The sequence below is a fragment of the Trichomycterus rosablanca genome, chromosome 1, assembly GCF_030014385.1.
Source record: "Trichomycterus rosablanca isolate fTriRos1 chromosome 1, fTriRos1.hap1, whole genome shotgun sequence".
NCBI classification, from domain to species: Eukaryota; Metazoa; Chordata; class Actinopteri; order Siluriformes; family Trichomycteridae; genus Trichomycterus; species Trichomycterus rosablanca.
Window position 1 is genome coordinate 31,364,330 of NC_085988.1, and position 17,462 is coordinate 31,381,791.

The 17,462-nt window shown below is 41.0% G+C and overlaps 1 protein-coding gene across 2 annotated transcripts in view; it reads left to right on the forward strand.

The window, feature by feature from the left end:
• The first annotated feature begins 9,687 nt into the window (after positions 1-9,687).
• The window catches only part of pdhx (pyruvate dehydrogenase complex component X), a 64,811-nt gene continuing 57,036 nt past the window's right edge, over positions 9,688-17,462 (forward strand). The window contains exon 1 of one of the 2 annotated variants that reach the window (XM_063001646.1): positions 9,688-9,808. The gene's annotated coding sequence lies outside the window, so the exon portion shown is untranslated. Of the gene's footprint in view, positions 9,809-15,227; positions 15,267-17,462 lie in introns of those variants that run through there. The other variant, XM_063001656.1, reaches the window with a different exon arrangement.

Genomic DNA, 17,462 nt, shown 5'->3' on the forward strand with positions numbered 1-17,462 from the left:
CAAGCTAAGCAAACCTCTTTTAATGCACAACATGGGTCGAAAATGACCCATTTTCGTTTCCTATGTTATTTCATGTATTGCTGAGTATCTTTTAGGTATATATTTTGAAATCAATATATTTTACCATTTAATGATCCAAGTGTTTATTACACATGTTGTTTTTGATTGTCTTCAATCATTATTTACATTTTTATTTATTTACTTCATGAACAAAAAATAGGTTTTGTATTACTACATCAGCTTTACATACATGGGTCGAAAATGACCCGTCTGCAAGTGTGATTAAAAAAAAATGAAAACACACTGTAATAATATATTTGTTAAAATTAACACTGATATTGAACTGTAGTGAAGAGTGGTGAATGTGACTGATGGACACTTGAGCCCCTGTGCTCTGAGGAACTGTGTGTGCCACGCCCACCTCCACAAGAGCACGCTCAGTCCTGAGCCAACGCCCCTTTTGTCATTGGTCCTCTTCCACTAATTAGCTCCAGCTCCCCTATTTAAGAGAAGAGCTGGAGAACAGACGTTGGAGATTACTTTCCTGGTAACTTGATCTGTTGGGCTTAGTTCTGATCTGTTACTAGCTCCCTGATCTGTTACTAGCTCCCTGATCTGTTACTAGCTCCCTGATCTGTTACTAGCTCCCTGATCTGTTACTAGCTCCCTGATCTGTTACTAGCTCCCTGATCTGTTACTAGCTCCCTGATCTGTTACTAGCTCCCTGATTAGTAGCGCTTTTATAGCTTTTCTCTGTCTGTCGGTTTACCTTGTTTTGGTTTGTTTGTTTTGTTAGCCTGTTTAACTTGTTAACCTGTTTAGCTCATTAGCCTGTTTAGTCTGTTTATTCTGTTTAGTCCTGTTTAGCCTCTGTCTCTATTAGTTTCCCTTAGCTTTTTGTTTGTTTGACCTCTGTGTGTTAGCTCTGTGTGTTAGCCTTTGTTCATTAGCTTTAGTTCTGTTTAGTCTTTGTAGCTCTGTTTAGCTTTTGTAGCCTTGTCTAGTCCAGTCTAGTTCCTGTTTAGCTTAGCTTAGGGTCTAGGTTTCTGTTTTGTGTTAGCGCTTAGCTTAGGTATTGTGTTTGTTTGTCTTGTTTTGTGTTTTGTCTTTATCAATAAACCTTTTTGGTTATTATACAGCTCTGCAAGTGTGTCCGCCCCTCCTGTCCATCTTAGCCCACCTGGCGTTACAGTAAAATTGATGAGATCATATAGATACAGCACTAATTGGTGCACTGGAAACACCAGCTAGTGACTTTTTGGTAGCTGGGCAGATCTCATGTAATCAGGGTGTTACCAGTGAAGATAATGAAGGCATTGAGGGTGGCAGCATCCAACATATTGTACCAAAGCACTGCAGTGATACTGGTAAGTGGAGCTGATAAAATGGACAGTGAGTGTAGAAACAAGGAGGTGGTTTTAATGTTATGGCTGATCAGTGTATATACCACCATATTGTAAAGTATTTATCTATTATTTTATATTGTTTGTTGTCACCTGCTACTTATCCAGTTTGACTGTATGTTGTTTGTAGTTATGTTTCTGTTACAAGGAGAACCTCTTGTATGAATGCTCACACCATTACTAAATAAATAAAATTAGATTGTGGTAAAAGTTGTTAAAGGGAAATACATTTTTATTTACTTCATGAACAAAAAATATTTTTTGTATTACTACATCAGCTTTACATACATGGGTCGAAAATGACCCGTCTGCAAGTGTGATTAAAAAAAAATGAAATTATTACACACTAATAATATATTTGTTAAAATTAACACTGATATTGAACTGTAGTGAAGAGTGGTGAATATGACTGAACGTAAAACTGATGAGATAACATCACATGGATACAGCACTAATTGGTGCACTAGAAACACCAGCTAGTGACTTTTTGGTAGCTGGGCAGATCTCATGTAATCAGGGTGTTACCAGTGAAGATAATGAAAGCACCGAGGGTGGCAGCATCCAACATATGGTACCAGAGCACCATGGGCCACCTCCGTGTTCTCCGCTTACAAGGTGCGAACCATCTGATCCATTCTGTCCACCTTTTGTTTTGTTATAGTACTGGATGGATCAGATGGTTCGCACGTTGGAAGTGGAAAACACAGAAGGTATGGTACTGAACACTATTGACATCCACTGATTTGTCATCCCGATGGGTGCTCAAGAGGACAACAGCTTTTCTCTTCTTTCGCACATAGCTCTCCATGGTCATATTGTCATGGTGGCCTTGCACACTGGATTTTGCAGTGATTCCAGAAAGAGTTTCCGTAAAGTCGCATCCCAGCTCTTGTCTACCCATGCAAGCAGGGTCAAGCCAATAAAAGCCACACATTCTTCTTCGACAATACTTCTTTACTCTTTTCCTTTTGCTGCTGTTGCTCTTCAAAACTTCCTCAGTGACATTGTTACTGATTAATATATCTTTTGGTGAAACCGTTGTTGAACCAAATGCAGGTCCTGGGCAGCTCCTCAGGATGTTTTAGCTTCTTGTTCTGCCCTGAGTGAAGGATGCTAGCTCCAGTAAGACACATTTTACTCAAACTATTAGACTCTGAGTTTCCTCTTCAGAGGACTCAAATTAGTCTTCTGTGTCATTAAAGAAGTTGTCTTCATCTAGGTGAGATGGAATCACAGACACACCCTCAATTCCATCTTGGCCCTGTGGCACATAGTCTAGGTCACCAGCATCAGAGATTTCAGGACCAAAAATTCCCTCTGCATTTTCTTCAAGTAGCATGTCTGAGACCATTTTTGCTGTAAATCTGGAATGACTTGGACCAGCCATCATAACACTTTGAAAAAGGCTATTAAAAGCAAATAATATTTTTATATGCACATTAGTCAGTTATTCATGTATTTACTGTCTTAGCTAATAAAAGCTATCTAGAATAGAATATGTTAACAGCTAGCAAGCAAATAGTATTGGACACATTCAAGATTCAAGAGCCTAATCTTTGGTCATCTTTCAAAAGATCAGTAAAGATGTTTTTGACTACAAACACTTACAAATGTCAATAGTTCCTGTCAAATTCCATAGTAAATACATAAGGGTCAATTTTGACCCATGTTGTGCATTAGAAGGGTAGTGATACAAAAATGATTTTTATTAAAAAAGTAAAAAATATAAAACTGAAATAAGGATTTGTGATGATCAAAAACAAGTTCATTGAGGAATTCATGGAATCTTAAATGACGAAATTAATTTATTGAAAATAAAAACTTAGTCGTTCACTTTTGACCCAGGTTGTGCATCAAAGGGTTAAAAATACCGAAAAAGTTCAATAATTAATAATGTTTTGCTATCATTGCTAAATGAAAGTGCATGGTAAACAGATCAACCCAGATCAACCACACCACATAGCTTTAGAGCCAAAAAGTACCGTGTGTGGGTGTGTGTGTGTGTGTGTGTGTGTTGGAAAGCTTTGGAGACCTTTGGAGAGCAACATGGACTCATTTTACTCCAACTTCAATAACTCCAGATCAGAATTAGTTAAAAGCTGAAAAATTTGCTATAGTGATTGGTGTAAGATTGTAAACAACATTCTCCACAGGAATAAACTGTTGGTAATGGAATATATATGTATATATATACAGTGTATCACAAAAGTGAGTACACCCCTCACATTTCTGCAAATATTTCATTATATCTTTTCATGGGACAACACTATAGACATGAAACTTGGATATAACTTAGAGTAGTCAGTGTACAGCTTGTATAGCAGTGTAGATTTACTGTCTTCTGAAAATAACTCAACACACAGCCATTAATGTCTAAATGGCTGGCAACATAAGTGAGTACACCCCACAGTGAACATGTCCAAATTGTGCCCAAATGTGTCGTTGTCCCTCCCTGGTGTCATGTGTCAAGGTCCCAGGTGTAAATGGGGAGCAGGGCTGTTAAATTTGGTGTTTTGGGTACAATTCTCTCATACTGGCCACTGGATATTCAACATGGCACCTCATGGCAAAGAACTCTCTGGGGATGTGAGAAATAGAATTGTTGCTCTCCACAAAGATGGCCTGGGCTATAAGAAGATTGCTAACACCCTGAAACTGAGCTACAGCATGGTGGCCAAGGTCATACAGCGGTTTTCCAGGACAGGTTCCACTCGGAACAGGCTTCGCCAGGGTCGACCAAAGAAGTTGAGTCCACGTGTTCGGCGTCATATCCAGAGGTTGGCTTTAAAAAATAGACACATGAGTGCTGCCAGCATTGCTGCAGAGGTTGAAGACGTGGGAGGTCAGCCTGTCAGTGCTCAGACCATACGCCGCACACTGCATCAACTCGGTCTGCATGGTCGTCATCCCAGAAGGAAGCTGACGCACAAGAAAGCCCGCAAACAGTTTGCTGAAGACAAGCAGTCCAAGAACATGGATTACTGGAATGCCCTGTGGTCTGACGAGACCAAGATAAACTTGTTTGGCTCAGATGGTGTCCAGCATGTGTGGCGGCGCCCTGGTGAGAAGTACCAAGACAACTGTATCTTGCCTACAGTCAAGCATGGTGGTGGTAGCATCATGGTCTTGGGCTGCATGAGTGTTGCTGGCACTGGAGAGCTGCAGTTCATTGAGGGAAACATGAATTCCAACATGTACTGTGACATTCTGAAACAGAGCATGATCCCCTCCCTTCGAAAACTGGGCCTCATGGCAGTTTTCCAACAGGATAACGACCCCAAACACAACCTCCAAGATGACAACTGCCTTGCTGAGGAAGCTGAAGGTAAAAGTGATGGACTAAACCCAATTGAGCACCTGTGGCGCATCCTCAAGTGGAAGGTGGAGGAGTTCAAGGTGTCTAACATCCACCAGCTCCGTGATGTCATCATGGAGGAGTGGAAGAGGATTCCAGTAGCAACCTGTGCAGCTCTGGTGAATTCCATGCCCAGGAGGGTTAAGGCAGTGCTGGATAATAATGGTGGTCACACAAAATATTGACACTTTGGGCACAATTTGGACATGTTCACTGTGGGGTGTACTCACTTATGTTGCCAGCTATTTAGACATTAATGGCTGTGTGTTGAGTTATTTTCAGAAGACAGTAAATCTACACTGCTATACAAGTTGTACACTGACTACTCTAAGTTATATCCAAGTTTTATTTCTATAGTGTTAAAATATTTGCAGAAATGTGAGGGGTGTACTCACTTTTGTGATACACTGTATATATATATATACAGTATATATATATATATATATATATATATATATATATATATATATATATATATATATACACATATAATATTCATGTAATGTAATATATGCATTTCCACAGGACCATGGAACGCATTAACAGGTTTCCCATACATCCTAATGGAAAAAAAAACCTTGAAACTTAACGTCTTTTAAACTCAGCAACAACCCCCCAGAAACAACTGACATTGGGTTTCAAGGTACCACTGTACTGTTTAATTGATACGTAGCCAATTCATTCACAAGAGCATTTGTGAAGTCAGATGCTGATGTTGGATATAAGGGCCTGGCGGCGGTGTGTTAGTGTGTGTTGTGCTGGTATGAGTGGATCAGACACAGCAGTGCTGATGGAGTTTTTAAACATCTCACTGTCCCTGCTAAACTGAGAATAGTCCACCAACCAAAAGTATCCACCCAATACCGCCCCGTGGGCAGCATCCTGTGACCACTGATGAAGGTCTAGAAGATGACCAACTCAAACAGCAGCAATAGATGAGCGATCGTCTCTGACTTTACATCTACAAGGTGGACCAACCAGGTAGGAGTGTCTAATAGAGTGGACAGTGAGTGGACACGGAATGATCCAGTCATACCAGCACAACACACCACCACCATGTCATTGTCACTGCAGTGCGGAGAATCATACACCACCTAAATAACACCTGCTCTGTGGGGGTCCTGACCATTGAAGAACAGGGTGAAAGCAGGCTAAAAAAAGGTATGTAGAGAAATAGATGGACTACAGTCAATAATTGTAGAACTACAAAGTGCTTCTATATGGTAAGAGGAGCTAAACAAGGAGGTAGTTTTAATGTTATGGCTCATCCGTGTATATCCATAACTTAGCATACAAATGTTAAACAATAATTGTTTAATTTGGTTAAAAAAATAATGTAAAAATTATATTTCATGTGTGTGGTCTTCTGTTTATAAAGAAGATAGAAGATAAAAGAGCTTCCTCAATAATAGAATCACAAAAGAACTTCCTTTAAGCAGTACAGCTCACACAGCTACAACAGCTGCTGCACTCTCCTGCCCAGGCATGCTCCAGGAAGCAATCCAACGAGCAGGGGAGATTGATGCTTTGCTGGGCAGCAGCCATGTTCTAAAAGCTGTGTGCGCCACCATCGAGGAGGAGGATTACAGCAGCAGTGAAGAAGCAATCAGAGCACCCACTTGAGTGATTTGCTACCTCTGCAAGCAGACCAGCCATTTGTTGCATTCATTATGCTTATGCTAATGCTTGTGAAAGCTTCCACTCATCTGAGAAGGCTTTCTACAAGGTTTTGGAGTGTGTCTGTGGGATTTTTTGCCAATTCATCCACAACAGCATTTGTGAAGTCAGATGCTGATGTTGGATGATAGGGCCTGGCTTGCAATTTCCATTCTAGTTCTCCCCAAATGTGTATGATGGGGTTGAGGTCAGGGCTCCGAGCAGGCCATTCAAATTCTTCCACACCAAACTCACCCAACCATGTCTATATGGATCTTGTTTTGTGCACTGGGGTACTGTCATGTTGTAGTGATGAGTGGTAGCTCAGTGGTGAAGTTACTGTACTAAATTGCTGCCACTAAATTGCTACTGTTTCTCAGAGTTTCTTCTTCAAGAGACCAGAAGAATCCTGGTATTGACCTGCCTAAGCATCTGGCAGCTTTATTGGGACCCTTCTACAGTCTGAAGAAACTTGATCAGGAATGGTCTTTTCGAAAGGGTAGCAGCCAGAAAACAACTCTTATGGAAGGGGAACAGGGTAAAAAGGCTAGGATATGCTAAAGTTTACAAATATTGGAATGAAGATCAGTGGAAAAGAGTATTATGGAGTGACGAATCCACTCACTCACTTTCTTAACCACTTATCCATTTTGGGTCGCGGGGGTGCTGGAGCCTATCCCTGCTTTTCAATGGGCGCAAGGCACACAGTAACACCCTGGACGGGGTGCAAGTCTTTCGCAAGGCAGATACACATACACACACCCATTCACCTATAGGGCAATTCAGTGTCTCCAGTTAACCTGACTGCATGCTTTTTGGACTGTGGGAGGAAACCCACGCAGACACGGGGAGAACATGCAAACTCTGCACAGAAAGGAACCAGACTGCCCCACCTGGGGATCGAACCCAGGACCTTCTTGCTGTGAGGCGACAGTGCTACCCACTTAGTCACCCGAGTGATGAATCCAAGTTTAAAATTTTTGACTCCAGTCCTTGACAATATGTGAGAAGAAGAGATAGAGAGAGATAGAAGAATGGTTTGGGGCTGCATTACTGTCAGTGGTGTTGGCGATATTGTTCATATTGCAGGGATCATGAATGCTGAAAAGTACACACTTTAATTTATGATACCATTCCTTCTGGAAAGCCTGACTGGAAATAGCTTTATTTTTCAGCATGATAGCAGTCCCATGAACATTGCTTATACAGTGAAATCATATTTGGAGAGAAAAACAGCTGACAAAACAAGGTAACAATGTCAGCCATGGACTGGCTTTCATAGACATCACCAGGATTGTGAAAGACATAAAAAACAGCTTAATTCTAAAGAAGAACTCTGGGAAGTGCTGAAAGAAGTCAGGTATAATATATCAGAAAATTACTTCAGTAAACTATAGGACATTTTCCCCAAAGGCCAAAAGAGATTATGTATAGTGCCAAGGGAGGTCACAAAAACCCTGCAAATGCGAATTAACTCTGCTGTACTGCATTATGGGGGAAACAACATCCCAAATATACACCGATGAGCCATAACATTAAAACCACCTCTTGTTTCTACACTCACAGTCCATTTTATCAGCTCCACTTACCATATAGAAGCACTTTGTAGTTCTACAATTACTGACTGTAGTCCATCTATTTTTCTACATACCTTATTGGCCTGCTTTCACCCTGTTCTTCAATGGTCAGGACCCCCACAGGACCACAACAGAGCAGGTATTATTTAGGTGGTGGATGATTCTCAGCACTGCAGTGACACTGACTTGGTGGTGGTGTGTTATAATAATAATAATACATTTTATTTATAAGCGCCTTTCATAACACTCAAGGACACTTTACACTATATAAATAGAACAAAACATACAAAAGGACACCAAACATACAAGAGACAATAAAGTGGAAATTACAGAGAATAGGCTATTTTGAACAGGTGAGTTTTGAGTCTAGATTTAAAAAGAGGAAGAGAATCTATTAGACGATTAATGTTACGGAGATGAAAATATGCAGACCGGGTTATATTACTGATGTGAGAGTGAAAAGATAAAGAGCTATCTAGGATGACACCCAGACTCTTAACCTGAGGTGAGGGCGAGACTAAGGAGCTGTCGATCGGGATGGAGAAACTGTCAACTTTAGATAGTGTGGATTTTGAACCGCAAAGCAATATTTCAGTATTGAGTTTTAGGAAGTTAGAGGTGAACCATGTTTTTATTTCAGATAAACAGTTTAAAAGGGATAAGGGCGGGAACAAAGTACTTGGTTTACTAGATAGGTAGAGCTGGGTATCATCCGCATAGCAGTGGAAATCGATGTTAAAAGTGTGAAATATATTGCCAAAGGGCTGAAGGTAAATGATGAATAGGAGGTGTTAGTGTGTGTTGTGCTGGTATGAGTGGATCGGAAACAGCAGTGCTGCTAGAGTTTTTAAATACCGTGTCCACTCATTGTCCACTCTATTGGACACTACTACTTGGTAGTTGGTCCACCTTGTAGATGTAAAGTCAGAGACGATCGCTCATCTATTGCTGCTGTTTGAGTTGGTCATCTTCTAGACCTGCTGGCTGGATATTTTTGGTTGGTGGACTATTCTCAGTCCAGCAGTGACAGTGAGGTGCTAAAAAACTCCAGCAGCGCTGCTGTGTCTTATCCACTCATACCAGCACAACACACACTAACACACCACCACCATGTCAGTGTCACTGCAGTGCTGAGAATGTTCCACCATGTAAATAATACCTGCTCTGTGGTGGTCCTGTGGGGGTCCTGACCATTGAAGAACAGGGTGAAAGCAGGCTAAAAAGTATGTAGAGAAACAGATGGACTACAGTCAGTAATTGTAGAACTACAAAGTGCTTCTATATGGTAAGTGGAGCTGATAAAATGTACTGTACAGTAAGTGTAGAAACAATGAGGTGGTCATGAATCTTGGGTGCTGCACCACTAGAGGGCCTCAAAACCTAGCGCATTCATTTTCGGTAGCCTTGTGTATAATGAATTACCGCGTTGCAGTTAAAAGTGCACTGTTGCATTTAATACACTAGGTGGCGGTGTTTACCAAGTATTCTCAAATTAATCTACTATCGTTTTCTGTTTTTAAGGACAATAAAGTAGCAAAAATAATACACTTAAACACGTTGAAAATAAGCAAATAATGAAATCACCGGGTTAGAATAATCTCCAACATAGCACATTATTAGTCGCAGTTTATTCGTATTATAACTGAATTATAAACAGGCTCTGACTCGGACAGGCTGTCAGGACGCAGACATGGCGGCCTCCTTACGGCTGGGACACAGAGCTGTATTAACTGGTTTGAGATTAATTCCATTTATAAAATGTCCACATTTAAGTCATGGGTTAGTGAGACAACTGTTTCAGTCTACACATTTATTTGGTAAGTAAATTTTATTCTGAACTGCTTTCTGGGCTGTCAATGTTCTGTAGTATGCAGCTTGCATGTGTGTGTGTGTGTGTGTGTGTGTGTGTGTGTGTGTGTGTGTGTGTGTGTGTGTGTGTGTGTGTGTGTGTGTGTGTGTTAATTCTAATATGCTGAAGACTATCTCTGAAGACAGTTAGTGTTCATGTTGGTTTTCGAGTGAGTTTTATCATATATTTTGTGTGTTTGTGAATAAGCACTGCTATGTGGGGAGATGTTCCTGAAAAGTGCGTTTAGCTGAGCTGTAGTAACACCCATGTATGTCAACGGAGGTCATCTGATTTAGAAGAGTATCCTCGCTAAAATAGGTGTTGAGGACTGCTTTTTAAATATAAAAATGTAGCCTGTATGTATTTTAAACAGCACTAAATGTTTATTGTAATACGTTGGTCCTCTTTTTTTTTATCGTTGACATATGTGTAAATTAGGATGACCGTATTTTGGGGCAGACATACACCTGTACTGGGTAGAAAGTTGGGTTTGGGGTGGGGTTGGTTTATTTATTATTTATTTATTCGGATTTTAACCTCATGTTTTACACACTTTACATTCATCAAGGGGGGTGGGGGATGGTAGCTTAGTGGGTGGCACTGTCACCTCACAGCAAGAAGGTCCTGGGTTCGATCCCCAGGTGGGGCGGTCCAGGTTCTTTCTGTGTGGAGTTTGCATGTTCTCCCCGTGTCCACGTGGGTTTCCTCCTGGTGCTCCGGTTTCCTCCCACAGTCCAAAAACATGCCACCAGAATTGTCCTATAGATACCTAGCCGCTAGATGCACAAACCAGAGCATTGTAGTGCCAGTCCCAAGCCCGGATGAATAGGGAGGGTTGTGTCAGAAAGGGCATCCGGCGTAAAAACTGTGCCAAATCCCGCCAGCGACCCCTAACGGGAAGAAGCCGGAAATGCCGACCCCGTAACCGAAAAACGGGACAAAGGATGAGAAAGAAGAAGAAGCGATTCATGGAACAGTGGTAGCCTAGTGGGTAGAGCTTTGGGCTATCAACCGGAAGGTTGGCGGTTCAAATCCAGGCTCTGCTATGCAGCCACTGTTGGGTCCTTGAGCAATCTTAGCCCTGTCTGCTCCAGGGGCGCCATACGATGGCTGACCCTGCGCTCTGACCCCAGTTTCCAAAAACAAGCTGGGATATGCGAAGAAAGAATTTTATTGTACTGTACACCTGTATATGTACAGTGTATCACAAAAGTGAGTACACCCCTCACATTTCTGCAAATATTTTATTATATCTTTTCATGGGACAACACTATAGAAATAAAACTTGGATATAACTTAGAGTAGTCAGTGTACAACTTGTATAGCAGTGTAGATTTACTGTCTTCTGAAAATAACTCAACACACAGCCATTAATGTCTAAATGGCTGGCAACATAAGTGAGTACACCCCACAGTGAACATGTCCAAATTGTGCCCAAAGTGTCAATATTTTGTGTGACCACCATTATTATCCAGCACTGCCTTAACCCTCCTGGGCATGGAATTCACCAGAGCTGCACAGGTTGCTACTGGAATCCTCTTCCACTCCTCCATGATGACATCACGGAGCTGGTGGATGTTAGACACCTTGAACTCCTCCACCTTCCACTTGAGGATGCGCCACAGGTGCTCAATTGGGTTTAGTCCATCACCTTTACCTTCAGCTTCCTCAGCAAGGCAGTTGTCATCTTGGAGGTTGTGTTTGGGGTCGTTATCCTGTTGGAAAACTGCCATGAGGCCCAGTTTTCGAAGGTAGGGGATCATGCTCTGTTTCAGAATGTCACAGTACATGTTGGAATTCATGTTTCCCTCAATGAACTGCAGCTCCCCAGTGCCAGCAACACTCATGCAGCCCAAGACCATGATGCTACCACCACCATGCTTGACTGTAGGCAAGATACAGTTGTCTTGGTACTTCTCACCAGGGCGCCGCCACACATGCTGGACACGATCTGAGCCAAACAAGTTTATCTTGGTCTCGTCAGACCACAGGGCATTCCAGTAATCCATGTTCTTGGACTGCTTGTCTTCAGCAAACTGTTTGCGGGCTTTCTTGTGCGTCAGCTTCCTTCTGGGATGACGACCATGCAGACCGAGTTGATGCAGTGAGCGGCGTATGGTCTGAGCACTGACAGGCTGACCTCCCACGTCTTCAACCTCTGCAGCAATGCTGGCAGCACTCATGTGTCTATTTTTTAAAGCCAACCTCTGGATATGACGCAGAACACGTGGACTCAACTTCTTTGGTCGACCCTGGCGAAGCCTGCTCCGAGTGGAACCTGTCCTGGAAAACCGCTGTATGACCTTGGCCACCATGCTGTAGCTCAGTTTCAGGGTGTTAGCAATCTTCTTATAGCCCAGGCCATCTTTGTGGAGAGCAACAATTCTATTTCTCACATCCTCAGAGAGTTCTTTGCCATGAGGTGCCATGTTGAATATCCAGTGGCCAGTATGAGAGAATTGTACCCAAAACACCAAATTTAACAGCCCTGCTCCCCATTTACACCTGGGACCTTGACACATGACACCAGGGAGGGACAACGACACATTTGGGCACAATTTGGACATGTTTACTGTGGGGTGTACTCACTTATGTTGCCAGCTATTTAGACATTAATGGCTGTGTGTTGAGTTATTTTCAGAAGACAGTAAATCTACACTGCTATACAAGCTGTACACTGACTACTCTAAGTTTTATCCAAGTTTCATGTCTATAGTGTTGTCCCATGAAAAGATATAATGAAATATTTGCAGAAATGTGAGGGGTGTACTCACTTTTGTGATACACTGTATATATGACAAACAAAGTATATCTTATCAGTTCACAAGTTTAATGTCAAAAACAGTCATGGACAATTTTGTATCTCTAAATTACCTCATTGCATGTCTTTGGACTATGGGAGGAAACCAATGCAGACTCAGGGAGAACATGTAAACTCCAGACAGAAAGGACCCAGACCACCCCACCTGGGGATCAACCCCAGGACCTTCTTGCTGTGAGGCGACAGTGCTACTTACTGAGCCTCCATGCTGCCCGGGTGGTAATTGGTGGCACCATGACAATGTGAATGGAGTGGGGGTTTAAATATATGACAAATGCCTCAATAACCATGCGACAATTTTAATGAACTTAATTACACAAACAGCTACTCTTTAACAAAACAACTAACAAATGCCTTCATGGTCAGATAATCTTATTCCTTTCCATTCAGTGTTTCTTCCTAAACAATAAAAATAACAAATAAAATAGATCACCAGTAGAGCTATTTCGACAGAATGCGGCACTATTACAACCTCTTGTCTTAGGGCAGACGTGCAGGCCATTGATCTACGTATAACTGTTGTGATGCTTCGTGGTGTGAAAAAACTCCCTCTGCAGCAGTAACAGCATCTTCTATTTTTCTCACTAAATACTTTATTTACCTGACTAAATTAGCTCACATCTTGAGCTGCAGATTTGTGTTTTTTTCTCAGCTAGCACCTTTATTTAACACTGACAGACTTTTTTTGTAATTCATCTGTGAATTTTCATTTGTGCTTGGGCATTTTTAGGAGAAGTGCAAGAAGGCAGGATCTAAAGAGAAAGGTGAAATCAGTGTAAAAACACACAAAGAATAGTGCACACAGACTACAAAATCTGAATCCCAGACTTTTTTGGTTATTTAGAAATCCCGGTCTGATGCATTTTTAGTAATGTGCAAGTATGCTTGGGTCATTGTCATGTTGACGGATGTAATTCCTTTTCGGCTTTTTAGCATAGACCTGAAAGTTTTGGGCCCAGATGGACTGCTATTTAAAACTCGAAGCATAATTCTGTCACCACTATGCTTCACTGTAGGAATGGTGATGTTTTGTGTCAAACATACCCTTTACAATTATGGCCAACAAGTTACCCACATGCTTTTGACAGAATAGATATAGGTTTTTGCATAATGTTGCCAGGCTTAGGTGTTTTTCTTGCCACTCTGTCCCACAACCCAAATCTGAAGAAAATGGGAGTTTGATGTCACAGGCAGTACATGTACAGCCACTAATTGCCAGAATTTTTTGCAGCTCTTTTAATATCTCCCAGACTCCCGCAGTTTTTTGTACCAGTTTTCTATTTGTCTTCTCATTAATTTTAGAGGGATTGGTAATTTGGTAATTTTAATGTAATTCCATATTTTTCAGTTGGTTGATGACCATCGTTTCATGGTACATGTAATGCCTTGGAAAATTTTTTAAAACTTTTTTCTGACTAATACCTTTCATACAATGGAATCCCCTTGATGAGCTCTTTGTGGGCCATGGCTTTGGTCACGATGCAAGAAACTAAAGGGGTAAGGATTTTTGTTCCATCTAAAATGCAAAATAATTAGTCTTGTACTTATGGGCCTGTTGCACGTTGCAGCATGTGAACTGTAGAATGTGGCTTTTGGTCACTCATGGTCCAGGGGATGCAAATTTTGCCAGTTTCCTTTATCACTAACCGGCCATCATTAGTGGATGTTTATTGTTAACAAACAAACTTACCGCGTTCCCTTATTTAAAAACAGCACTTTCACAGAGTTTCATATAAACATGTCAACCACGCTTTATTAATTAATAAACAGTGTAACATAGTGAACAGTAATGTAGAACAGTAAGATCCTAAACACAAAGCAGAATAAGTTTAAAATTAAGAATGTATATTTTACAGTCAGTAGCAAACAGTTCATTACAAGTGCTTACACAACATACTAATGCAATAATAAATATGCAGTCAAGCTCTTTCTGACAACATTAGTGTGATTATTATAAGATGATAAACTGAGGTTTTCCTTGATACTGGAATATGATTCAAAATATATACACCATAAAAAAAGCTTCACATGTGCATAAATTAACATGCAGACTTCACAGCAAGAGGGTTCTGGGTTCAATCCCCAGGTGGAACGGTCCAGGTCTGTGTGAAGTTTGCATGTTCTTCTCGAGTCTGTGTGGGTTTCCTCCGGAAGTCCAAAAACATGCAAGTGAGGTGAATTGGAGATACAAAATTGTCCATGACTGTGTTTGATATAACTTTGTGAATTGATGAATCTTGTGTAACCAGTAACTACTATGCCTGTCATGAATGTAACCTAAGAGTGTAAAACATGACATTTAAATCCTAATAAACAAACATCAATTATTTTAATGAGTAATATTTTTGCTGTTTGTAATTTAAATCATACAATTACAATGAAGTCTTGTTTGAGTTAGAATCACCATATACTGCTGTAAACTGAGCTGTCGTGTGTGCAATGGGGGGAACACAATTAAGTGTTAAGGGCCTTACTCTGGGGCTCAACAGTAGGAACTTGGCTGTGGTGAGATTTGAACCAGGAGCTTTCTGATCATTAGTGATTAAAACGGTGTTCTTACTTGGTAGACAGATGTAGCCGTGTTCTCATTTGGATCAAGCGTCAGGTGAGAGAAATGTATTTAACTGAATAATTGACATCATTAAACCCTGCATATTTTTTTTATATTTAAATAAGCCGGTCATCCTTTTTGCTCAGTAGAGGGCAGCAGAGGGCTAATCATTTGATACATTACACTTCGATTCCTTCCATCAAAACGATAGACAGCTATCATATGCTCAACCCATACAGAGCAAGAAATAAACTCAAGTGTGATTGGCTTCATGATGCCATGTTACATTAAAATGCATACATTCTCGTTTTGGTGAAGTGCGGCAAAATATTTGTTTGGTTTTCGTAGTACAGTAGACCCTTGACTTACGAATTTAATTGGTTCCAAAGGGCTGTTCTTAAGTCAAAATGTTCCTGAGTTAAACCTATTTTTCCCATAAGAAATAATGTAAATAGAATTAATCCGTGCCAGACCTCCCAAACCCCTTACCTAACCTTTCTAATTTGTTAAATGGTCTTTTTTGTTATAAATACAAGTATATTTCCCCTTAAATCTTAAATTATAGAATAGACATTACTGTAATAAACAATAATAAACAGCAATACATAGTAGTTGTACTGTACATACAGTGGGGCCAAAAAGTATTTAGTCAGCCACTGATTGTGCAGGTTCTCCTACTTAGAAAGATGAGAGAGGTCTGTCATTTTCATCATAGGTACACTTCAACTATGAGAGACAAAATGAGAAGAAAAAATCCAGGAAATCACATTGTAGAATTTTTAAAGAATTTATTTGTAAATTATGGTGGAAAATAAGTATTTGGTCACCCACAAACAAGCAAGATTTCTGGCTCTCACAGACCTGTAACTTCTTTTTTGAGAAGCACTTCTGTCCTCCACTCGTTACCTGTATTAATGGCACCTGTTTGACATTGTTATCTGTATAAAAGACACCTGTCCACAGCCTCAAACAGTCAACTATGGCCAAGACCAAAGAGCTGTCGACGGACACAAGGAAGAAAATTGTAGACCTGCACCAGGCTGGGAAGAGTGAATCTACAATAGGCAAGCAGGTTGGTGTGAATAAATCAACTGTGGGAGCAATTGTATGAAAATGGAAGACATACAAGACCATTGATAATCTCCCTCAATCCCGTGGGGTCAAAATGATCATGAGAACAGTGAGCAAAAATCCCAGAACTACACGGAGGGACCTGATGAATGACCTGCAGAGAGCTGGGACCAAAGTAACAAAGGCTACCATCAGTAACACACTACGCAGAGAGGGACTCAAATCCTGCAGTGCCAGGCGTGTCCAGGCCCGTCTGAAGTTTGCCAGAGAGCATATGGATGATCCAGAAGAGGATTGGGAGAATATCATGTGGTCAGATGAAACCAAAATGGAACTTTTTGGTAAAAACTCAACTCGTCGTGTTTGGAGGAAGAAGAATGCTGAGTAAACACCATACCTACTGTGAAGCATGGGGGTGGAAACATCATGCTTTGGGGCTGTTTTTCTGCAAAGGGGACAGGACGACTGATCCGTGTTAAGGGAAGAATGAACGGGGCCATGTATCGTGAGATTTTAAGCCAAAACCTCCTTCCATCAGTGAGAGCATTGAAGATGGAACGTGGCTGGGTCTTTCAGCATGACAATGATCCCAAACACACCGCTCGGGCAACGAAGGAGTGGCTCCGTAAAAAGCACTTCAAGGTCCTGGAGTGGCCTAGCCAGTCTCCAGACCTCAACCCCATAGAAAATTTGTGGAGTCCGTGTTGCCCAGCGACAGCCCCAAAACATCACTGCTCTAGAGGAGATCTGCATGGAGGAATGGGCCAAAATACCAGCTACAGTGTGTGCAAACCTGGTGAAGACTTACAGGAAACGTTTGACCTCTGTCATTGCAAACAAAGGTTATGTTACAAAGTATTGAGTTGAACTTTTGTTATTGACCAAATACTTATTTTCCACCATAATTTACCAAAAAATTCTTTAAAAATCCTACAATGTGATTTCCTGGATTTTTTTTCTCATTTTGTCTCTCATAGTTGAAGTGTACCTATGATGAAAATTACAGACCTCTCTCATCTTTCTAAGTAGGAGAACTTGCACAATCAGTGGCTGACTCAATACTTTTTGACCCCACTGTAAACACACACACATCACATTTCACTACAGTACGTGTGCTGTACCATCTACCAGAAACAACAACTCTCATATTTCTCTATTATTTTCTTCTTTATTTTAATA